This window comes from Schistocerca cancellata, chromosome 12, assembly GCF_023864275.1.
Source record: "Schistocerca cancellata isolate TAMUIC-IGC-003103 chromosome 12, iqSchCanc2.1, whole genome shotgun sequence".
In the NCBI taxonomy this organism is placed as follows: domain Eukaryota; kingdom Metazoa; phylum Arthropoda; class Insecta; order Orthoptera; family Acrididae; genus Schistocerca; species Schistocerca cancellata.
The window spans coordinates 76371110-76396790 of NC_064637.1; the positions used below are offsets into that span (position 1 = coordinate 76371110).

The 25681-nt window shown below is 45.4% G+C and overlaps 1 protein-coding gene, 1 non-coding gene and 1 pseudogene across 2 annotated transcripts in view; 2 read left to right on the forward strand and 1 right to left on the reverse strand.

Annotated features, from left to right (window-relative positions):
* The window catches only part of LOC126109471 (trypsin alpha-3-like), a 76522-nt gene that overhangs the window by 41543 nt on the left and 9298 nt on the right, over positions 1–25681 (forward strand). The gene's annotated exons all lie outside the window — the stretch shown is intronic.
* Trnas-cga (transfer RNA serine (anticodon CGA)) lies at positions 3906–3980 on the forward strand. Its single transcript has one exon. It is a non-coding gene; the product is annotated as a tRNA-Ser (tRNA).
* LOC126109920 (5S ribosomal RNA) lies at positions 7368–7485 on the reverse strand (annotated as a pseudogene).

The window sequence follows — 25681 nt, forward strand, 5'->3', positions numbered from 1 at the left end:
TAGCGCTGCCGGCGCCAAGCGAATCAATTTATACGAGACGTGTGGACGGTAAAGTGTTAAGAGAAAATGTGAAAAGCTGAAAAATATGACCTATGTAACAGGACCCCCTAACGCGTATAGGTAAAGACCGCAAGATGTGAAAAATATATTCTTGTCTCATTGTCGTCTTGCAGTCCGAAGACTGGTTTGATAGGGCTCTCCACACCAGTCTAACCTGTGCGAGGCTCTTCGTTTCGGCTATGTATACCGCAACGGACACCCACTAGAAGTTGTCTACTGTGTCCAAGCCTTGATTTCCCTCTCCCCCTTACTTCGTTATGAAATTGACTATTGCTTGATGTCTCCGTAAGTGTCGTATCAAACGACCCCTTCTTTCTGTCAACTTCTGCCACATATTTCCGTAAATTCGAATCAGCACCTCATTAGTTATGCTTTTTACCGATCTAATTTTCAATCTTTTAGTGAAGCCGGCCGGGGTGGCCGAGCGGTTCTAGGTGCTACATTCTGCAACCGCGCGGCCGCTGGTTCGAGTCCTGCCTCGGGTATGGATGTGTGTGACGTCCTTAGATTACAAAATTGTTAAGGCTTTCGTGGCCACTTGTTGACAAACTGCCTATTGGCTTCTGTCTCGAGTTCTTCGGCCGACGTTCATATAATGATTTTTCTGACGTTTCGCCAGCACGAGTGGCTGACATTGTCAAAGCTTCACCCTCCATTGCCGGTGGTGAACTGGAGGCGAGCTCGCGGCCGCAGACTATGTGTACCTGGCGCGCCAACGTCCGAGGGCTTCTCCGCGGTCATTTCCGGTGCGGTTCTCCTGTTGCTACCTGCGACGGTCGTTCGCTGCAGTACGGGAAGCCAGGATCCGTTTACCTTAAGGCATTCCTCTTTCTTGTTCAAACTGTTCGCGTGTTTTTGTATTTCTACAGCTTCTCTGAACAGGCGCGTGTGATAGTGCTTCTCTACAGCCAGAATTTCCGTGTCGGCGAATTTTATTACGTGGTCAGTCTCATTCAGTGCATGCTCTGCCACGGCCGATTTCTCCACCTGCCCCAACCTGAAATGTCGCTTATGCTCTTTGATCCTGGTGTTGATGGATCGTCCAGTCATTCCGACATAAACTTTTCCGCATGTGCATGGTATACGGTATATTCCCGACATTGCAAGTGGGTCTCTTTTCTCCTTCGCCGATCTAAGACACTCTTTGATCTTCCTTGTCGGTTTGAAAATCGTCTTTACGCCATGTTTGCGCAATATACGGCCGATTCTGTCCGTCACTCTGGGAATGTATGGCAGAAAGGCCGTACCCGACATTTCTTTTTCTGGTTCCTTACTTCGCCGAGTGTTTGGCTGTGTTACACTTCTAATATAATTTGTGAAGTACCCATTGCTCCTCAGGACAGTTTCCAGGTGTTCAATTTCTCGTTTGAGGTGTTGCGGCTCACATATGAATGAGACCGACCACGTAATAAAATTCGCCGACACGGAAGTTCTGGCTGTAGAGAAGCACTATCACACGCGCCTGTTCAGAGAAGCTGGAGAAATACAAAAACAAGCGAACAGTTTGAACAAGAAAGAGGAAAGCCTTAAGGTAAAGGAATCCTGGCTTCCCGTATTGCAGCGAATGACCGTCGCAGGTAGCAAGAGGAGAACCGCACCGGAAATGACCGCGGAGAAGCCCTCGGACGTTGGCGCGCCAGGTACATATAGTCTGCGGCCGCGAGCTCGGCTCCAGTTCACCACCGGCAATGGAGGGTGAAGCTTTGACAATGCCAGCCACTCGTGCTGGCGAAACGTCAGAAAAATCATTATATGAACGTCGGCCGAAGAACCCCTTAGGTTAGTTAGGTTTAAGTAGTTGTAAGTTCTAGGGGACTGATGACCTGCGAAGTTAAGTCCCATAGTGCTCAGAGGCATTTCTTTTAGTGTAGTATGTTTCAAAAGATTGTATTCCTCTATCGAAATGGTTCAAATGGCTTTGAGCACTATGGGACTTAACAGCTGAGGTCATCAGTCCCTAGAGCTTAGAACTACTTAAACCTAACTAACCTAAGGACAGCACACAACACCCAGTCATCACGAGGCAGAGAAAATCCCTGACCCCGCCGGGAACCGAACCCGGCGTGGGAAGCGAGAACGCTACCGCACGACCACGAGCTGCGGACATTCCTCTATCGTCTGACATTTTTGGCGTCGACACTTCACACTAAGACAATACCTTCAGAAAAAACTTTCCTAATGTTGGCATTCGTTGATCTCAAACTATAAGATTTCTTTTTTCGTGTGGTTCAATGGCTTTCAGTTGGACGCCACTTCGGCGACTTGCCTGTGCCCGTCATACATCAGTTATCCGACCGGGACGCGCGGTTTGAGGCGCCCTGTCACGGACTACGCGGCCTCTCCCGCCGGAGGTTCGAGTCCTACCTCGGACATGGGTGTGCGTGTTTCTCTTACTATAGGTTAGTTTCAGTAGTGTTTAAGTCTAGGGACCAATGACCTAAGCAGTTTTTCTCCCTTAGGAATTCACACGCATTTGAACATTTATCCGACCGAAGGGGACGTAAAGTTTAACGTGGAATGACAAAAAGGTGTCTCTTCTGACGAACCTCGACATCACTGAGACGTGAATGTTACATTATAAGGCAGGCCTAAATGTCAAGAGACCAAATTAGGGTTTCCATTCCGCTCTGCACTTATGCGCTTTACCTCTCTCGACCACGACGTCCGACAACTTCTCTGGACGTTATGTCCAGCTGTGTAAGGTCCCCTTTCAACCCTAACCTCTTCGTTTTAATATCGATATTATAACATAACAAATTTACCCTAATACGCTGATCATGTTTAGTGAATTGCGAATCATTTATAAATCATTATTTACACGTGTACAGAGCACATGGTATTCGTTTTAATCCCGTTGATTAGTTATTCAACTGCGAGTAACCGACAATTCTGCAGAGTACTCCGAAAGCCGTCTCTCGAAGCCCTTTTTATACACTCACTTAAAACGACGGTGCTTACAAATTATTTACCGTTAGTCACAGTCCTCTTATGGTTTGTGATGATTCTGTTCATCCGCAAGCAAGTCAGCATCTTTTTATCGTACCGCCAGAGCCGCAGATTGTCTCCCAAATCGTTTCTACAGATAAGGAACAGAAGAAGACCTACAACACTACCTTGGGGAACGCCAGAAATCACTTCTGCTTCACTCGATGACTTTTCGTCAATTATGATCTCTGATACGAAATCACGAATCAAGTCGAAAAACAGACGGTGTTCCATAAGCACGCATGTTTGTTACAATCCGCTTGTGTGGTACAGTGTCAAAAGCCTTCTGGAAATCTAGAAATATGGAATCAATTTGAAATCCCTTGTCACTTCGTGTGTGTAAAGAACTACATATGTTTCGCAAGGAAATGTTTTCTAAATCCGTGTGGCAACAGACCTTTCTCTTCGAGGAAATTTATTGTCTTCGAACACAATATAAGCTCCAAAATTCTGATGCATATCGACGTTAACGATATGGGCCTGTAATTTGGTGTACTACTCCTATTACCCTTCTTGAAGATTGGTGTAACCTGTACAACTTTCCAATATTTGAGTACGGATCTTTCGTGGAGCGAACGGTTGCATATGATTGTTAAGGATGGAGCTAGTGCATCAGCATACTCTGAAAGGAACCTAACTGGTATACAGTCTGGACCAGAAGACTTGCTTTTGTTAAGTGATGCAGAGTGAAAATCTCATTCTGGAAACCTCCCCCAGGCTGTGGCTAAACCATGTCTCCGCAGTAACCTTTCTTTCAGGAGTGCTAGTTCTGCAAGGTTCGCAGGAGAGCTTCTGTAAAGTTTGGAAGGTAGGAGACGGAGACTGGCAGAAGTAAAGCTGTGAGTACCGGGCGTGAGTCGTGCTTCGGTAGCTCAGATGGTAGAGCACTTGCCCTCGAAAGGCAAAGGTCCCGAGTTCGAGTCTCGGTCGGGCACACAGTTTTAACCTGCCAGGAAGTTTCATATCAGCGCACACTCCGCTGCAGAGTGAAAATCTCATTTTGGAAACACCAGGTAGTTTGTGCAGTCGAGGCGGATTTTTCATAATTATTAACTCATAATTAAGGTTGTACGTGACCCTCAGTGCTCGAGTCCTTCTCGCTCTTGGATAATTTTTATTTAGGCTACCAGTCCCACACACTTCTCTACTAAATCTATTCGCAACACATTTTGCAGAAAGTATCCAGCCATACCACCGGATGTACCTGTAAAATTACATCAATGCACTACACACAGTTAGGAAATATGGCGTCGTAAACATTGAAGTGCGTGAAAATCTAGCTTTCCTTAACACGGAGAGCAAATTACCCACACTATACTTATCCAGCGCTCGATTCCTTGACTAATCGACAGTAGGGTTACTGATGTTCGTACATTCTATGGTAATCAAATTTAATATGATCTAAAAAAAAGAAAGAAAGCAAGGAAATTTCGTCCTAAGACAGCACAGCACATTCCGTCACTTTCCATAGTCTTATTCTTTGGTGTCTTTTTTCCTCTCAAAACAAAGGTTCTGCTTTTCGGGAAGAGTTAGCTGCTATATTGGTTGGTTGTTTTGGGGGAAGAGACCAAACTGCGAGGTCATCGGTCTCATCGGATTAGGGAAGGACGGGGAAGGAAGTCGGCCGTGCCCTTTCAAAGGAACCATCCCGGCATTTGTCTGGAGCGATTTAGGGAAATCACGGAAAACCTAAATCGGGATGGCCGGACGCGGGATTGAACCGTCGTCCTCCCGAATGTAGCTGCTATATTCTCTACGTGCGAAATGTGGTAATTTTTTTTTCAATGATGTGAGATTTTACCACAGCTGGCCACATGAATGTTTGTTGGAGGCCAAGTAGAAACTCATAACACGTAAAGGCACAGTCTGAAGATGGTCACTATGGAACGAAATCGATAGTCTGGCGGCAATTTATATTCACTGACTGGAATTACTCATTAGAATTTTATACTTTCTGTATCCGCTTGCTTTATTCGCGTCTATGTTGCAGCTTCTAAATCTAAGTGGGGACACTGAACGTATTCAGAATAGGGCAGCACGGATGGTCACATATTTGTTTGTCTTCTCGGAGAGAGACATGGAGACGATGGAAAACCTGAACTCACAGACTCTTGAAGTCCGCTGACATCTCCAGTCCCGATTCTTTATAGAATCGAACTCCCATGTATCAACTACTGTGCGGAATCAGTACGAGTATTTAATTTAGGGGCGACTAGACACATCAACAAGAACAACAAACAACAGGATTAGCGTTGCCATAACTTAACAAATAGCCTCTAGTCCCCTGATGTTACATCAACGCCCGTTCCCAACTGGCCATGGTTGATTGGCTAATGGATATGGGTGCCTTCAATAACTGCTTACACAACATTACTGTTTTACGTAATTTATTAACAACAGTTCACTGAAGAAACAAGTCTTAAGACACTTCACAGAAAGGCTGGTTAAATAATTGTTCCTTTGATTAATCGGGTAATAAATCCTCAACCAATAACAGTAGCAAACAACATCACTTCGAAACAAAAACTTTTTTTTTTGGTCATCAGTCTACTGACTGGTTTGATGCGGCCCGCCACGAATTCCTTTCCTGTGCTAACCTCTTCATCTCAGAGTAGCAACCTACGTCCTCAACTATTTGCTTGACGTATTCCAATCTCTGTCTTCCTCTACAGTTTTTGCCCTCTACAGCTCCCTCTAGTACCATGGAAGTCATTCCCTCATGTCTTAGCAGATGTCCTATCATCCTGTCTCTTCTCCTTATCAGTGTTTTCCACATATTCCTATCCTCTCCGATTCTGCGTAGAACCTCCTCATTCCTTACCTTATCAGTCCACCAAATTTTCAACATTCGTCTATAGCACCACATCTCAACAGAATCGTAAAGGTAGAAAAGTACCTTACAAACTTCAGATTGGCTCTGAGCACTATGCGACTTAACTTCTGAGGTCATCGGTCGCCTAGAACTTAGAACTAATTAAACCTAACTAACCTAAGGACATCACACACATCCATGCCCGAGGCAGGATTCGAACCTGCTATCGTAGCGGTCGCTCGGTTCCAGACTGTAGCGCCTAGAAGCGCACGGCCACTCCGGCCGGCAAACTTCAAATTCACTTTCATTTAACACGCAGATATAAAAACATATACGAAACTCACAGTTACCATATCTGTCAAATTCTATTATTTATAACCCGCTGCACTACAGCGCAGTACTGACAATTTCAAATCTGTTCAAAATGGTTCAAATGGCTCTGAACACTATATGACTTAACATCTATGGTCATCAGTCCCCTAGAACTTAGAACTACTTAAACCTAACTAACCTAAGGACATCACACAACACCCAGTCATCACGAGGCAGAGAAAAGCCCTGACCCCGCCGGGAAGCGAACCCGGGAACCCGGGCGCGGGAAGCGAGAACGCTACCGCACGACCACGAGCTGCGAACTTCAAATCTGTCCAATGAGTAATTCTGATAACAGAAAATTGTTGGGTTCGGTTGTTTGGGGGAAGAGACCAAACAGCGAGGTGATCGGTCTCATCGGATTAGGGAAGGATGGGGAAGGAAGTCGGCAGTCACCCTTCAAAGGAACCATCCCAGCATTTGCCTGGAGCGATTTAGGGAAATCACGGAAAACCTAAATCAGGATGGCCGGACGCGGGATTGAACCGTCGTGCTCCCGAATGCGAGTCCAGTACAGAAAATTATGTTCACAAATAAGAAACATAATAACTTTATGACAACACCCATCCAGCATTGGCCACACTTTCACACAACAGTAAATCTCGTTGAAAAGTGACAGTTACTGCGCCATCTACACACAGTTAAGTAAACTAACACCGCAGATGTCACTGAAGGCTAACACACGTACCGTAGTCCACTGCTTTCTTCTCCAATATCGAGACACCCTTATTGCGGGCGAAAATGCTACAGCACAGCGTGTTCAGGTTGGGCCCGCGATGTCTTGTTTATCTGCCGTGGCAGAACACCCACAAACGACATGGGCCACAGCTCGCCGTAAATTGCGTCCAGACAATTGCAGAGCCCGCGGCTTCTCGTTCCACAGCAGCGTTGAATTCCGAAGCGTCTCGCTTTCACCACCAGTTCATTTCGACAAAAACCACTCCGTCTACAGGTCACAAGTGACCCATCGGGACCACCCGACCGCCGTGTTATCCTCAAAGGAGGATGCGGATAGGAGGGGCGTGTGGTCAGCACACCGCTCTCCCAGTCGTTATGATGGTATTCTTGACCGAAGCCGCTACTATTCGGTCGAGCAGCTCCTCAATTGGCATCACGAGGCTGAGTGCACCCCGAAAAATGGCAACAGCGCATGGCGGCCTGGATGGTCACCCATCCAAGTGCCGACCACGCCCGACAGCGCTTAACTTCGGCGATCTCACGGGAACCGGTGTATCCACTGCGGCAAGGCCGTTGCCCCCATTTCAACAGCATGCAAAAATTATTAATCCACAATTCGACCCGTCATGCCTTCCTCGCTCGGTACTGTTTACTCCTCCACTCCTCGTCGCCAGAGAGTCACACCAACTCGGGGTTCCAGTATCTCTGGCGACGCCGATATCGATCTCCACACTCGCTGCCGGAACACAATCGTGCCGAAAATTGTCACACGACTGATCAATTTAGCAATGAGTTAATTTGTTAAATACATGCCGTTAATCAGGTAAAACCTTTATGGTTGGAGATATAAAACCCTAATTATGTTGCTTTTCTTAGTTTCTGATAATTCACTCACAGACTAATGAAAAAGCCACAAATTTGTGTTTGCTACATTACATATCTTGAACTACCTGCCGCACAAACATATACGAGGAGCGTTGAATAAGTTGTTGCTGTTTTGGTCTTTAGTCCAGAGACTGGTTTGATGCAGCTCTCCATGCTACTTTATCCTGTGCAAGCTTCTTCATCTCCCAGTATTTACTGCAACCTACATCCTTCTGAATCTGTTTAGTGTATTCATATCTAGGTCTCCCTCTACGATTTTTACCCTCCACGCTGCCCTCCAATACTAAACTGGTGATCCCCTGATGCCTCAGAATTTGTCCTACCAACCGATCCCTTCTTCTAGTCAAGTTGTGCCACAAATTTCTCTTCTCCCCAATTTTGTTCAATACCTCCTCATTAGTTATGTGATCTACCCATCTAATCTTCAGCATTGTTCTGTAGCACCACATTTCGAAAGCTATTTCTCTTCTTGTCTAAACTAGTTATCATGCATGTTTCACTTCCATACATGGTTACACACCATACAAATACTTTCAGAAACGACTTCCTGACACTTAAATCTAGATATTAACAAATTTCTCTTCTTCAGAAACGCTTTCCTTGCCATTGCCAGTCTACATTTTATATCCTCTCTACTTCGGCTATCATCAGTTATTTTGCTCCCCAAATAGCAAAACTCATTTACTTCTTTAAGCGTCTCACTTCCTAATCTAATTCCCGCAGCATCACCCGATTTAATTCGACTACATTCCATTATCCACGTTTTGCTTTTGTTCATGTTCATCTTATATCTTCCTTCCAAGACACTGTCCATTCCGTTCTACTGCTCTTCCAGGTCCTTTGCTGTCTCTTCCAGAATTACAATGTCATCGGCAAACCTCAAAGTTTTTATTTCCTCTCCACTAATTTTAATTCCTACTCCAAATTTTTCTTTTGTTTCCTTTACTGCGTGCTCAATATACGCGGTTCCAGACTGAAGCGCCTAGAACCTCTCGGCTACATCCGGCAGGCGTGGGACAAATGTATTAGTTGCAATGGTGAGTATTATGAAGGGGATGTGGTTGTTTTGTAAACAATTTGAATATATATATATAGCTTTTAAAAAGAAATTCCGGTATTTTTGGGTATCCTCTCGTACATTCAGTGATTCTTATGAGTACTGGCTGCAAATGTGTTGGGGATAGGTCCGCTAGTAAATAAATTATGCATCAAAACTTCAGTGATGTTTAAGTTTTGTTGCGTGAGCAGCGAAAATGTACTTTGTGAGGAGAGTGCCATGACGAATAAATTCTAAAAGGTTTTAAATTTTGTTTATGGTTTGTAGGAAGTTGACAAGTGGTCTCATTCTCAAATACATGATGAATATAGTCAGGGTAATTCGAGCGTCTTGAGTTACACCGTCTTAAGGCATATTTTCCAACTTTAACTCTTGACTTGTTGCGTTTAACGTATGATTATATCCCTTAATAAGCAGACTATGTGAGCATTAAAATTTTTAAAGTCGGTCAAAAATTGTGTGAAATACTCAAATTTTTGTGCCCCTGGGAGACGTTATACAGGCAACCTGCATCTGGAATAGGTGAGTGGGTAACCGTTTCAGCCATTTACTAGTACAGATGTGTGGCTCTGGACATGTCAGATATGATTCAGCGGAAATACTGGGCTTAACTTCGCCATGCCGATGAGAAAAGATATATCTCGCTTTGGAATCGCAGTTCTGACGGGAAGAGGCATACAGTCCCTCCGGGAGAAGAGGAATCACTTTCGTAGCGTTACAAGAAATCTGGAATAATTCTGCCGCATAATATTTGTTATAGGTTTAATAACACCACGAAGATATTTCTATGTTTTTCGAAATTACTGCGGCGTATTTTGTCTGACGAGAAATTTTGCACGATCGTACTTGTACAAGCTGATAAAATGTGTTTTAACTGATGCTGTCGGTTCCTGCCATATTGTTTGGTGTTGCAGAAAAACGCCACGATTAATTCTCTGCCGGTTGTTGGTGCTGGTAGTCAGCAAACAGAAGCCGCGCACGCCTAATTAGTTGCCGTCAATGGACGGGGCAGCTGTTGCCGACAGCGACACATTTTCAATATCGATGTTGATGCTTAATAGGGTATTGAACGTAATTCGTGTGTTAATTAAAAAAATTAAACTTTGTCTTACCTTACTGTTGGTTAATAATGTATTGAAATACATCTGCGTTTAATAATAATACAGAGAGTTAGTGAACAGTTACGAGTAAAAGAATCAGCAATTAATAATTTTAATTCGTTTCGATTGTTTGCAACATTTGGTCACACCTTGTCTTCATTCTGAGTTATTTTAATTTTGTTCATCCTCTCGTGTGATTTCAGTAGTAACATTGTGCTCTAGAGGGACATTTAAATAAAGACTGAGTTACTGTTCGTATCTCCCGAGAACATTCACAATACCATGAACATGTCGTTTATCTTGCACTCTTGTTCCATCTCTAGTTTTGTATATCTCTTACAGTAAGTATAGCCAGGTATTTCATTACGTATGTTGGTGCTGTGATCTTCTGTCCAAAAACAACCTACATCCATCTGAATATGCATACAATACTCAAACATTTCTCTCCTCCTACGAATCTTATTCCCCACACTCCCTTCCACTGCCAAACTGACGGTTCTTTGAGTTGAGGAAGAGTCTTTTCACCATTTCTCCCTTTACTCCAGTTATGACGTATTCGATTTAGTACCTCCTCATAACTTATTTAATCTGCTCGTCCAATTTTCAGGATTCCTCTGCAGCACAAAATTTAAAAAGATTTCGTTTTCTTTCTCGATTGCTTCTCGTCCATTTCACAATCCCATACAAGGATAAACTGCGGACACATACGAGAAGGGGGTTCACTAGTTAATTTCAAAAACCAACAGCCTCAGTTGCAAAGTTTACATAGATTTACCTAGGTTTCAGTCGGGATAATCCAACCTTCTTCAGAATAAAAGTAACCAGCGTTTGTCCATAGTGGACATCGTCAAACTAAAACTACAATTCCATAAATTATCGTCAGACTGTAAAAACTTATCTGAAACTGCAGCAGGACGCTGGCTCCGATGTCACGCCGTAGAGTGGTGCAATGCGGGCATACAGGTGCTCCCAATAACGTGGCGAAGACCGGTGCAGTGGACGCGCAGATCATGTTGAAAAATAGGGTTTTGTAGCCGAAAGAGTGGGTATTAATATGGTGTATTGGATTCCTGAATGAAACGAACCTGCTTTCAGGAGAAAAAAAAATAGCATTGCCTATTGAATGCCCCTCGTAGGCCTTCTATAAATGACTGAACGCAACTGTAGTGAAACAACTCCAATATCGAGAGAATATTCAGGTATACGCTGTGTTTCCCTTCAGTGATATCGAGCGAGGATGAACCTACCCGAAAGTAATTAAGGTGAAGTTGACCGCAAACGAGAAGTGGGTTTGCCTACGACCAGACATTTTTCTCGCGTTGTGCAGTAAGTGAATTACCAGTAGATGTACGACTCCAGTAAAAAGGTAAAAACGGAGAGAGAGCTGAAGTTGCGGTAACACGGTGCGTGAGCGCCTTCCATTCACGGCGTAACTCGCACACCGCACGGCCATTACTCACGTCCTAAGCAGACCGTCGCCAAGTCCGCTGGCTCGCAGTCAGAGGGAGGGGGGGAAAAATGTCCACTCCTGTAAATTGCCGTGCTGCATGGGGGAGGGAGCGGGGAGGGGGGGGGGAGCGCCGCTGGCGCCGTTTCAGAACACTTTGTAACACCTGTCGCCCCCGACCGTTCCTCTTTCAGACTGCATTTATCTTTCCCGCAAAGTGCTGAGCGCTGCTTTGCGGGCAAACGTACTGCCGCTGTGTTATTTACACTCCTGGAATGGAAATGGAAAAAAGAACACATTGACACCGGTGTGTCAGACCCACCATACTTGCTCCGGACACTGCGAGAGGGCTGTACAAGCAATGGTCACACGCACGGCACAGCGGACACACCAGGAACCGCGGTGTTGGCCGTCCAATGGCGCTAGCTGCGCAGCATTTGTGCACCGCCGCCGTCAGTGTCAGCCAGTTTGCCGTGGCATACGGAGCTCCATCGCAGTCTTTAACACTGGTAGGATGCCGCAACAGCGTGGACGTGAACCGTATGTGCAGTTGACGGACTTTGAGCGAGGGCGTATAGTGGGCATGCGGGAGGCCGGGTGGACGTACCGCCGAATTGCTCAACACGTGGGGCGTGAGGTCTCCACAGTACATCGATGTTGTCACCAGTGGTCGGCGGAAGGTGCACGTGCCCGTCGACCTGGGCCCGGACCGCAGCGACGCACGGATGCACGCCAAGACCGTAGGATCCTACGCAGTGCCATAGGGGACCGCACCGCCACTTCCCAGCAAATTAGGGACACTGTTGCTCCTGGGGTATCGGCGAGGACCATTCGCAACCGTCTCCATGAAGCTGGGCTACGGTCCCGCACACCGTTAGGCCGTCTTCCGCTCACGCCCCAACATCGTGCAGCCTGCCTCCACTGGTGTCGCGACAGGCGTGAATGGAGGGACGAATGGAGACGTGTCGTCTTCAGCGATGAGAGTCGCTTCTGCCTTGGTGCCAATGATGGTCGTATGCGTGTTTGGCGCCGTGCAGGTGAGCGCCACAATCAGGACTGCATACGACCGAGGCACACAGGGCCAACACGCGGCATCATGGTGTGGGGAGCGATCTCCTACACTGGCCGTACACCACTGGTGATCGTCGAGGGGACACTGAATAGTGCACGGTACATCCAAACCGTCATCGAACCCATCGTTCTACCATTCCTAGACCGGCAAGGGAACTTGCTGTTCCAACAGGACAATGCACGTCCGCATGTATCCTGTGCCACCCAACGTGCTCTAGAAGGTGTAAGTCAACTACCCTGGCCAGCAAGATCTCCGGATCTGTCCCCCATTGAGCATGATTGGGACTGGATGAAGCGTCGTCTCACGCGGTCTGCACGTCCAGCACGAACGCTGGTCCAACTGAGGCGCCAGGTGGAAATGGCATGGCAAGCCGTCCCACAGGACTACATCCAGCATCTCCATGGGAGAATAGCAGCCTGCATTGCTGCGAAAGGTGGATATACACTGTACTAGTGCCGACATTGTGCATGCTCTGTTGCCTGTGTCTATGTGCCTGTGGTTCTGTCAGTGTGATCATGTGATGTATCTGACCCTGTCAATAAAGTTTCCCCTTCCTGGGACAATGAATTCACGGTGTTCTTATTTCAATTTCCAGGAGTGTAGTTGTGCTGCAGCGTGGCTCCGAATTCTACTACCACAGAATTCCCTGATGTTATCAGCATCTGCAGTTACGTACGTAGATACCTACACATGTCGTTCCACTGTAAGGTTATTTCGCAACAAGAGTGTTGCATTGTCATGAGACAGTAGACGTTCCCAAATTCAGCTGGCCGAAGTGGCCGAGCGGTTCTAGGCGCTACAGCTGGAACCGCGCGACCGCTACGGTTCCATGTTCGAATCCTGCCTCGGGCATGGATGTGTGTGATGTCCTTAGGTTACTTAGGTTTAAGTAGTTCTAAGTTCAAGGCGACTGATGACCTCAGAAGTTAAGTCCCATAGTGCTCAGAGCCATTTTTTTGTTCCCGAGTGCCTGCAAGAGACAGTTCTGCTGCGGTACGGATAACTGGTGAGTGACAGCAGGGAGTGGAATGTTGCAGCGACTGGAAACTCAGCCCATAGCAGAAATACGCAGGACAGTGTACGTCTTGTGGGTGAAAGCTTCTAAACTGCACACAGACTGGCCGCAAAATTCTGGCGGTATGTGGACCAAACACAATGTCGCGTGCAGCCACAGTGAAACCGCACCAGCTAGTGTTATACAACTAGCGTAGGGTACCGTACACTGTCGTAAACAAGCATAGACACAGTAGGTTTCCTACTACCTTTTGTCGGTTAAGATCGTAACCGCGTTGCCTATACGTTAAGTGTGTTGCATACGTCATTTCGATCGCTTTGTCTGCGTATTCAATCAGCATCTTACTAGACACCTAGAAATCGGAAGCAGTGAACCGTCTGGAAACTGAGTGAGGATATATAAAGGGGCAGGTAACCTACAGAACATACAGGGTGTTTCAAAAATGACTGGTATATTTGAAACGGCAATAAAAACTAAACGAGCAGCGATAGAAATACACCGTTTGTTGCAATATGCTTGGGACAACAGTACATTTTCAGGCGGACAAACTTGCGAAATTACAGTAGTTACAATTTTCAACAACAGATGGCGTTGCAAGTGATGTGAAAGATATAGAAGACAACGCAGTCTGTGGGTGCGCCATTCTGTACGTCGTCTTTCTGCTGTAAGCGTGTGCTGTTCACAACGTGTAAGTGTGCTGTAGACATCATGGTTTATTCCTTAGCACAGAGGATTTTTCTGGTGTTGGAATTCCACTGCCTAGAACACAGAGTTGTTGCAACAAGACGAAGTTTTCAACGGAGGTTTAATGTAACCAAAGGACCGAAAAGCGATACAATAAAGGATCTGTTTGAAAAATTTTAACGGACTGGGAACGTGACGGATGAATGTGCTGGAAAGGTAGGGCGACTGCGTACGGCAACCACAGAGGGCAACGCGCAGCTAGTGCAGCAGGTGATCCAACAGCGGCCTCGGGTTTCCGTTCGCCGTGTTGCAGCTGCAGGCCAAATGACGCCAACATCCACGTATCGTCTCATGCGCCAGAGTTTACACCTCTATCCATACAAAATTCAAACGCGGCAACCCCTCAGCGCCGCTACCATTGCTGCACGAGAGACATTCGCTAACGATATAGTGCACAGGATTGATGACGGCGATATGCATGTGGGCAGCATTTGGTTTACTGACGAAGCTTATTTTTACCTGGACGGCTTCGTCAATAAACAGAACTGGCGCATATGGGGAACCGAAAAGCCCCATGTTGCAGTCCCATCGTCCCTGCATCCTCAAAAAGTACTGGTCTGGGCCGCCATTTCTTCCAAAGGAATCATTGTCCCATTTTTCAGATCCCAAACGATTACTGCATCCCGCTATCTGGACATTCTTCGTGAATTTGTGGCGGTACAAACTGCCTTAGACGACACTGCGAACACCTCGTGGTTTATGCAAGATGGTGCCCGGCCACATCGCACGGCCGACGTCTTTAATTTCCTGAATGAATATTTCGATGATCGTGTGATTGCTTTGGGCTATCCGAAACATACAGGAGGTGGCGTGGATTGGCCTCCCTATTCGCCAGACATGAACCCCTGTGACTTCTTTCTGTGGGGACACTTGAAAGACCAGGTGTACCGCCGGAATCCAGAAACAATTGAACAGCTGAAGCAGTACATCTCATCTGCATGTGAAGTCATTCCGCCAGACACGTTGTCAAAGGTTTCGGGTAATTTCATTCAGAGACTACGCCATATTATTGCTACGCATGGTGGATATGTGGAAAATATCGTACTATAGAGTTTCCCAGACCGCAGCGCCATCTGTTGTTGAAAATTGTAACTACTGTAATTTCGAAAGTTTGTCTGCCTGAAAATGTACTGTTGTCCCAAGCATATTGCAACAAACTGTGTATTTCTATCACTGCTCGTGTAGTTTTTATTGCCGTTTCAAATATACCGGTCATTTTTGAAACACCCTGTATTTGTTCTACATAGCTATCCTCCGGGCTATTACTTAAACATGGTTGGTTGGTTGGTTCGAGGAAGGAGACCAGACAGCGAGGTCATCGGTCTCATCGGATTAGGGAAGGACGGGGAAGGAAGGCGGCCGTGCCCTTGGAAAGGAACCATCCCGGCATTTGCCTGGAGCGATTTAGGGAAATCACGGAAAACCTAAATCAGGATGGCCGGACGCGGGATTGGACCGTCGTCCTTCCGAATGCGAGTCTAGTTGTAAGTAGGCTGTTTATCTTTTCTTATTGGCAACGTTACGTAGCGCTCTGTATGAAAATCACTGGCTGTGCTGTGTGCAGTCTGTGTCCAGTTTGCATTGTTGTCAGCCATTGTAGTGTTGCAAATAAACAATGTTTTCAGCCTTCAGTTGCAAGGTAATTTTATTCGAATAAAATTACCTTGCAACTGAAGGCTGAAAACATTGTTTATTTGCTGTACATTTCACAGTTGCTGACACGCTGCAATATGTTAAAGATTTGTAAAATTGTAGTGTTGGGCAGCTGGATGTGAACAGCGCGTAGCGTTGCGCAGTTGGAGGTGAGCCGCCAGCAGTGGTGGATGTGGGGAGAGAAATGGCGGAGACTTGAAATTTGTAAGACTGGATGGTATACATATTATGATTATTAAGGTAAATACATTGTTTGTTCTCTATTAAAATCTTTCATTTGCTAATTATCCCTATTAGTAGTTAGTGCCTTCCATAGTTTGAATCTTTTATTTAGCTGGCAGTAGTGGCGCTCGCTGTATTGCAGTAGTTCGAGCAGCCGGCCGCGGTGGTCTAGCGGTTCTGGCGCTGCAGTCCGGAACCGCGGGACTGCTACGGTCGCAGGTTCGAATCCTGCCTCGGGCATGGGTGTGTGTGATGTCCTTAGGTTAGTTAGGTTTAAGTAGTTCTAAGTTCTAGGGGACTTATGACCTAAGATGTTGAGTCGCATAGTGCTCAGAGCCATTTGAACCATTTTAGTTCGAGCAACCAAGATTTTTGTGAGGTAAGCGATTTGTGAAACGTATAGGTTAATGTTAGTCAGGGCCATTCTTTTGTAGGGATTTTTGAAAGTCAGATTGCGTTGCGCTAAAATTATTGTGTGTCAGTTTAAGCACAGTCGTGTATAAATGTTCAAAGGGGACATTTCACAGTTGCTACCACTGCGCCACCTCGCTCGGTACTTAAACATGAACAGTATTTATAGCAACATTGAGACCGTCAATATTTAATAGTGGTTTCATTCCGAAATTGGTGGACTGTAACATGAAACAGCTGAATATTACAAAAAAAAAAAAAAAAAAAAAAAAAAAAAAAAAAAGATTTGTCATATGGCGCTAGAAAACGCACTCCCGAAAATGGCTCAAATGGGTGTGAGCACTATGGAACTTAACATCTGAGGTCATCAGTCCCCTAGAACTTCACTTGAACCGAACTAACCTAAGGACATCACACACATCCATGCCCGAGGCAGGATTCGAACCTGAGACCGTAGCGGTCGCGCGGTTCCAGACTGAAGCGCCTGGAACCGCTCGGCCGCAGCACCCGGCCCACTCCCGAACGTTGTTTATACAGACTTGCTGAAAATTTTGAAAAGCAGTGTGATGTGTCAGTTGTGCCGCCTTGCCTTGTAGGGCAACATTCATTGATAGTTACTTGGCAAGCAGTAGTAAAGTTTTTGAAATTATTTCGAATTTTAGGTGACGATGAAACGAATGTCATTAGAGTTTTAATGTGAGACCTACACGAGTCAATACACATAAGTTCCATCGCAATAGAGAAGTCTACTCACATCGAAATTAGCGGGATAAATACGTATGCAATTGCAAAGGAAATCAAAGTTTAGGAAGACGGACTTAAAAGTTTGAGGTTTACCGTGACGTATTTTTTCAGAGACGGCAAAGGAGTTGAAAGAACAGTTGAACGGAATGGACAGTGTCAACAAAAGAAGTTGTCAGATGAATATCAACGAAATTAAAAGGAGGTTAGTCAAATGTAGTGGTATTGAATCTTGTTGTGTTGACAGAGTTAGATTAGGAAAACGGACACTACATTTGGACAGCAAAATAAACGACAATGGCTAAAGTAGAGGCTATATAACGTGCAGGTCAGTAATAGCAACGAATGCGTTCCTTAAAAAGAGAAACTTGTTGACATCGAATACAAATTTAAACGTTAGAGACTCTTTTGTGAAGATACTAGGGGCGTTCAGTAAGTAATGCAGCACACTTTTCTTTTTGAAAGCAGGTCGGTTTCAAGCAGAATTCCAATACACCATATTATTTATTACTTCCCATTCTTTCGGCTACAAAACCAATTTTTCACCATAATCTCTGTTCAGTGTGATGACCTTACGCCACCTTACTGGCGAAGCCTGTACGCCCGCATGGTACCACTCAACTGGTCTACATCTGCGGCAACGACGTGCTGCATCAATCACCACCCCATCATCTACGCACTGCTTCCCGAGAAGTCCATCAATCATTGGGCGAAACGGGTGGAAGTCGGAAGGTGCGAGATATGGGCTGTGGGGGTGGATGAGGAAGAGCAGTCGAATCAAGTTTTACGATCTCCTCTCAGGTGCCCAGACTCATATAACGCCTTGCGTTGTCATGGAGAAGAAAATAAATGAAATCGTTTCTTCAAGTTCCTGAGGATGGCACAACACACATCAGAGGTGACAGTTGCACCGTGAGAGAGGAAATCTTGCAGAATAACCGCTCTAGAGTCCCAGCTGACCGGCTGATGATGCGGCTCAAATTGCTCTAAGCACTATGGGACTTAGCATCTGCCATCAGTCCCCTAGACTTAGAACTACTTTAACCTAACTAACCTGAGGCCAATAAAAACAGCCAAGCCCGATGCAGAATTCGAACCCGCGACCGCAGCAGCGATGGCGCAGCTTTGAATTTTTTTGCACCAACAAATTCCGCAACTTTTCAACCCAAATTATTTGAGAAAAAAAATTGTTCATTCGTTACTGAACGCCTCCCTAATACGAACTGTATTATTATTATTATTATTATTATTATTATTATTAGTGGTATTAACATTTGTTATAGTAAATGTTGACAGAAATTATGTTCTTATGTGGTGTACGAGCAGTATAGGAAAGACGTGCAAGTATCACAGTTTTGCTACATACACTACTGGAAATGGAAACAAGAACACATTGACACCGGTGTGTCAGACCCACCATACTTGCTCCGGACACTGCGAGAGGGCTGTACAAGCAATGATCACACGCACGGCACAGCGGACACACCAGGAACCGCGGTGTTGGCCGTCGAATGGCGCTAGCTGCGCAGCATTTGTGCACCGCCGCCGTCAGTGTCAGCCAGTTTGCCGTGGCATACGGAGCTCCATCGCAGTCTCTAACACTGGTAGCATGCCGCGACAGCGTGGACGTGAACCGTATGTGCAGTTGACGGACTTTGAGCGAGGGCGTATAGTGGGCATGCGGGAGGTCGGGTGGACGTACCGCCGAATTGCTCAACACGTGGGGCGTGAGGTCTCCACAGTACATCGATGTTGTCGCCAGTGGTCGGCGGAAGGTGCACGTGCCCCTCGACCTGGGACCGGACCACAGCGACGCACGGATGCACGCCAAGACCGTAGGATCCTACGCAGTGCCGTAGGGGACCGCACCGCCACTTCCCAGCAAATTAGGGACACTGTTGCTCCTGGGGTATCGGCGAGGACCATTCGCAACCGTCTCCATGAAGCTGGGCTACGGTCCCGCACACCGTTAGGCCGTCTTCCGCTCACGCCCCAACATCGTGCAGCCCGCCTCCAGTGGTGTCGCGACAGGCGTGAATGGAGGGACGAATGGAGACGTGTCGTCTTCAGCGATGAGAGTCGCTTCTGCCTTGGTGCCAATGATGGTCGTTTGCGTGTTTGGCGCCGTGCATGTGAGTGCCACAATCAGGACTGCATACGACCGAGGCACACAGGGCCAACACCCGGCATCATGGTGTGGGGAGCGATCTCCTACACTGGCCGTACACCACTGGTGATCGTCGAGGGGACACTGAATAGTGCGCGGTACATCCAAACCGTCATCGAACCCATCGTTCTACCATTCCTAGACCGGCAAGGGAACTTGCTGTTCCAACAGGACAATGCACGTCCGCATGTATTCCGTGCCACCCAACGTGCTCTAGAAGGTGTAAGTCAACTACCCTGGCCAGCAAGATCTCCGGATCTGTCCCCCATTGAACATGTTTGGGACTGGATGAAGCGTCGTCTCACGCAGTCTGCACGTCCAGCACGACCGCTGGTCCAACTGAGGCGCCAGGTGGAAATGGCATGGCAAGCCGTTCCACAGGACTACATCCAGCATCTCTACGATCGTCTCCATGGGAGAATAGCAGCCTGCATTGCTGCGAAAGGTGGATATACACTGTACTAGTGCCGACATTGTGCATGCTCTGTTGCCTGTGTCTATGTGCCTGTGGTTCTGTCAGTGTGATCATGTGATGTATCTGACCCCAGGAATGTGTCAATAAAGTTTCCCCTTCCTGGGACAATGAATTCACGGTGTTCTTATTTCAATTTCCAGGAGTTTATTTGTAACCAGATGGTTGCCTGTCTAATGACTTCCAAGGGCAACAAAACATCCATTTTTCATTGTTTCATGTAACCACTGACGGAGTTTAAAATTTTAAAATGTTGTCATAATTTACTCATTAGCAGGTACAATCAGATGTTTAAGGTTTAATGCAATGAGGGAAGTAGTAAAGTCAAAAGCGCGCTCGTGCGCGCGCGTGTGTGTGTGTGTGTGTGTGTGTGTGTGTGTGTGTGTGTGTGTGTGTGTGTGTGTGTGCGTGTGTGTGTGTGTGTGTGTGTGTGTTTTGAGGAAGCATTAACTCAAGCCGCGGAAATTTCGCGGACTATTTTCATCCCGGATTTGAGAATGAGAACATTTAGCGATTTCCAGCAAACGTTAAACACAAATTAAGACCTTACAGAAACATTTTCTCTCAGACATGGCCCGATTGAACGAGAAAAAACTTTATCGCTTAGTACGTTTGCGCTTCTTACACGGTAAAATATTCATCTTTTGGATTTGCAGCTCCTTGTGTTGACATTGTTTGCAGTTAAAATTGTAGAATATGAGATCCGCCAGTTATGCAAAACACCGTTTTTTTCTCAGTACCGAGACATGTTTCAGCACCATTGTGCCATCATCAGTGGGTTTCCGTTTTATTTATTCTGTAATGTGAGCATTTTTGTTAGCTGATTACAAAATTATGTAAATGTTCAGTTCAAACAATAGTTCGTTTCTTTTTGTTAATACTTTTACACTTGGTGTGCATGATGCTTCCGGATAACTTGTTTATTATATACTACGGGTAGCTTGTCATCTGCAACCAAACGATGTTGATGAGAAAAATTTGCTGGGAGTTAACCTATCATCTATAATGTTATTTGGTTTGTCGCGATGTTTTCGCGCCTATATTCGTTTACTTACATTTTCGTGTGGCAAGTTTTTACGTAAGTAAAAGGGAATAGAGGCGCGAAAACATCACGACAAACCAAATAACATTATAGATGATAGTTTAACTCCCAGCAAATTTTTCTCATCAACACAGTTTGGTTGCAAATGACAAGCTACCCGTAGTATACAGGGTGAGTCACCTAACATTACCGCTGGATATATTTCGTAAACCACATCAAATACTGACGAATCGATTCCACAGACCGAACGTGAGGAGAGGGGCTAGTGAAATTGTTTAATACAGACCATAAAAAAATGCTCGGAAGTATGTTTTTTAACAAACACCTACGTTTTTTTAAATATAACCCCATTAGTTTTGTTAGCACATCTGAACATATAAACAAATATGTAATCAATGCCGTTTGTTGCATTGTAAAATGTTAATTACATCCGGAGATATTGTAACCTAAAGTTGACGCTTGAGTACCACTCCTCCGCTGTTCGATCGTGTGTATCGGAGAGCACCGAATTACGTAGGGTTCCAAACGGAACGGTGATGGACCTTAGGTACAGAAGAGACTGGAACAGCACATTACGTCCACATGCTAACACCTTTTTATTGGTCTTTTTCACTGACGCACATGTACATTACCATGAGGGGTGAGGTACACGTACACACGTGGTTTCCGTTTTCAATTACGGAGTGGAATAGAGTGGGTCCCGACATGTCAGGCCAATAGATGTTCAATGTGGTGGCCATCATTTGCTGCACACAATTGCAATCTCTGGCGTAATGAATGTCGTACACGCCGCAGTACATCTGGTGTAATGTCGCCGCAGGCTGCCACAATACGTTGTTTCATATCCTCTGGGGTTGTAGGCACATCACGGTAGACATTCTCCTTTAACGTACCCCACAGAAAGAAGTCCAGAGGTGTAAGATCAGGAGAACGGGCTGGCCAATTTATGCGTCCTCCACGTCCTATGAAACGCCCGTCGAACATCCTGTCAAGGGTCAGCCTAGTGTTAATTGCGGAATGTGCAGGTGCACCATCATGCTGATACCACATACGTTTCCAGTGGGACATTTTCGAGCAACGTTGGCAGATCATTCTGTAGAAACGCGACGTATGTTGCAGTGCTCTCCGATACACACGAACAGCGGAGGAGTGGTACTCAAGGTCAACCTTATGATACAATATCTCCGGATGTAATTAACATTTGACAATGCAACAAACGGCACTGATTACGTATTTGTTTATATGTTCAGATGTGCTAACAAAACTAACGGGGTTCCATTAAAAAAAACGTAGGTTTGTGTTAAAAAACATACTTCCGTGCATTTTTGTATGGTTTGTATTAAACAATTTCACTAGCCCCTCTCCTCACGTTCGGTCTGAGGAATCGGTTCGTCAGTATTTGAAGTGGTTTACGAAATATATCCAGCGGTAACGTTTCGTGACTCACCCTGTATAATACACAAGTTATCCGGAAAATTCATGCACACCAAGTGTAAAAGTATTGACAAAAAGAAACGAACTGTTGTTTGAACTAAACATCTACATAATTTTGTAATCATTTAACAAAAATGTTCACATTACAAAATAATTAAAACCGAAACCCACTGATGATGGCACAGTGGTGTTGAAACATGTTTGAGTACTGAGAAAAAAAAGGTGTTTAGCATAACTGGCGGACCTCACATCGTACAATTTTATGCAGTAAAACTTCAGATTCAGAGAAAACGCTGTAATTTGTACTTCTTTACTACTAACTCTTTTCGCAACAAATTTTGTAGGCAGCATCCACGTATATCAATGAACGTATCATTATGCGATTCATAACTCGGGAGATACGACGTCATAGTCATTTTGGTCAAATTACTCAGATTGTACACTCATCCTGTGTTTGATAATGAGATCTAATGTGTACATGAGAGTTCGATTCTTTAACAAAATCGTGGATATAGGGTTACTAGTTGTACCTATGCGTCTCATAGTCTCTATACAAATGCAGATTGTAGTTCTTTATGTTTCTTCAAATACTACTGTTAACTATGGTCTTTCTATAATATTGGCTGTTACCGATTTGAAGACGTTTAACGATGAAACCAGTCATCATAATAAAATGCATATGCCACAAATGGCTGAAAATAATTATAGTACAAGTGCCACCATGATCATCAACTGTCAATGCGAAATTTGATTGTTTTTAACATTAGTTATACAAAGATAACGAAGGAGAAATTTGGAAAGAGACCTAAAGACCAGGGAGAAGAAATAAAAATTTTGAACCTTGCCGCTGACACTGTAACTGTAACTGTGCCAGAGACGGCAAAGTACTTCGATGAGTAGCTGAACGGACTCGATAATGTCTTGAAAAGAGGTTCTAAGGTGAACATCAACGGAAGTAGAACAAGGGTAATGGAATGATGTCTAATTACATCAGTTGATGCTGAGGAGACTGGATTACGAAAATGGTTCAAATGGCTCTGAGCACTATGGGACTTAACATCTATGGTCATCAGTCCCCTAGAACTTGAAACTACTTAAACCTAACTAACCTAAGGACATCATACACATCCATGCCAAAGGCAGGATTCGAACCTGCGACCGTAGCAGCCGCGCGGTTCCGGACTGAGCGCCCAGAACCGCTCGGCCACCGCGGCCGGCGACTGCATTACGAAGGAAAATACTAAACTGATATTTGGCAGGAAAGTAAATGATGATGGCCGACGAAAGTAAGAAAGGAAGTGCTGCTGCCTGTAGGAACAAAATCATTGTTGAAAAAAAGGATTCGTTAATACTTCATTGTGAAGTGTTTTCTCTGGAGTAATACGAGGTGCATTCAAGTTCTAAGGCCTCCGATTTTTTTTTCGAATTAACTAATCACCTGAAGTCGATGAAACTGGTGTTACTTCTCTACGTAATCGCCCTGCAGACGTACACATTTTTCACAAAGCTGACGCCATGATTCCATGGCAGCGGCGAAGGCTTCTTTAGGAATCTGTTTTGACCACTGGAAAATCGCTGACGCAATAGCAGCACGGCTGGTGAATGTGCGGCCATGGAGAGTGTCTTTAATTGTTGGAAAAAGCCAAAAGTCACTAGGAGCCAGGTCAGGTGAGTAGGGAGCATGAGGAATCACTTCACAGTTGTTATCACGAAGGAACTGTTGGGTAACGTTAGCTCGATGTGCGGGTGCGTTGTCTCGGTGAAACAGCACACGCGCAGCCCTTCCCGGACGTTTTTGTTGCAGTGCAGGAAGGAATTCGTTCTTCAAAACATTTTCGTAGGATGCACCTGTTACCGTAGTGCCCTTTGGAACGCAATGGGTAAGGATTACGCCCTCGCTGTCCCAGAACATGGAAACCATCATTTTTTCAGCACTGGCGGTTACCCGAAATTTTTTTGGTGGCGGTGAGTCTGTGTGCTTCCATTGAGCTGACTGGTGCTTTGTTTCTGGATTGAAAAATGGCATCCACGTCTCATCCATTGTCACAACCGACGAAAAGAAAGTCCCATTCATGCTGTCATTGGGCGTCAACATTGCTCGGCAACATGCCACACGGGCAGCCGTGTGGTCGTCCGTCAGCATCCGTGGCATCCACCTGGATGACACTTTTCGCATTTTCAGGTCGTCATGCAGGATTACGTGCACAGAACCCATAGAAATGCCAACTCTTGAGGCGATCTGTTCAACAGTCATTCGGCGATCCCCCAAAACGATTCTCTCCACTTTCTCGATCGTGTCGTCAGACCGGCTTGTTCGAGCCCGAGGTTGTTTCGGTTTGTTGTCACACGATGTTCTGCCTTCATTAAGCTGTCGCACCCACGAACGCACTTTCGACACATCCATAACTCCATCACCACATGTCTCCTTCAACTGTCGATGAATTTCAATTGGTTTCACACCACGCAAATTCAGAAAACGAATGATTGCACGCTGTTCAAGTATTTAAAACAGTTCTCATTCTCGCCGCTGGCGGTAAAATTCCATCTGCCGCACGGTGCTGCCATCTCTGGGACGTATTGACAATGAACGCGGCCTTATTTTAAAACAATGCGCATGTTTCTATCTCTTTCCAGTCCGGAGAAAAAAAAATCGGAGGCCTTAGAACTTGAATGCACCTCGTAGTAGAGGTACAGCTTTTGAAATGCAGTGATACAGAATAATGTGCAACATTAGATGGTTAGATCGAATGTTTAATGAGGAGGTACTGAATCGAACTGGCGAGCAACTAAATTTGTGACGCAACTTGACTACAAAGGGGCTCGGCTCGTACGACATATTCCGAGGCATCAAGGAATTGTCAGTTTGGTAACAGAGAGAAGTGTGTGTGGAAAAATTGTAGAGGGAGACCGAGAGATGAATACGGTAAATATATTGAAATGAATGAAGGTTGCAGTCGCTGTGCAGTGATGATGAGGTTTTGCACTAACTGCTATAAATAGAGTCAACAAATTATTTGTCCGCACATATCCCAAAGACAAATAAGAGACGTGATGTACAAGTACAGACAAACAAATGACTACAATTTCAGAAAAATTAGATAATCTAGTCAAGAGAAAGAACGCCAGAACTTGAAGAAGTCAACAATGCGTTGGTCCACCTGTGCAAGCAGTAACTCAATCTGGCATTGATTAATTGTTGGACTTCCTCTTGAGCGATAGCGAGCCAAATTGCGCCCAGGTCACACGTCAGATCATCAAGTTCCGATCTACACTCATCCTCATAAATTAAGGGTAATGCTGATATATGGTGAA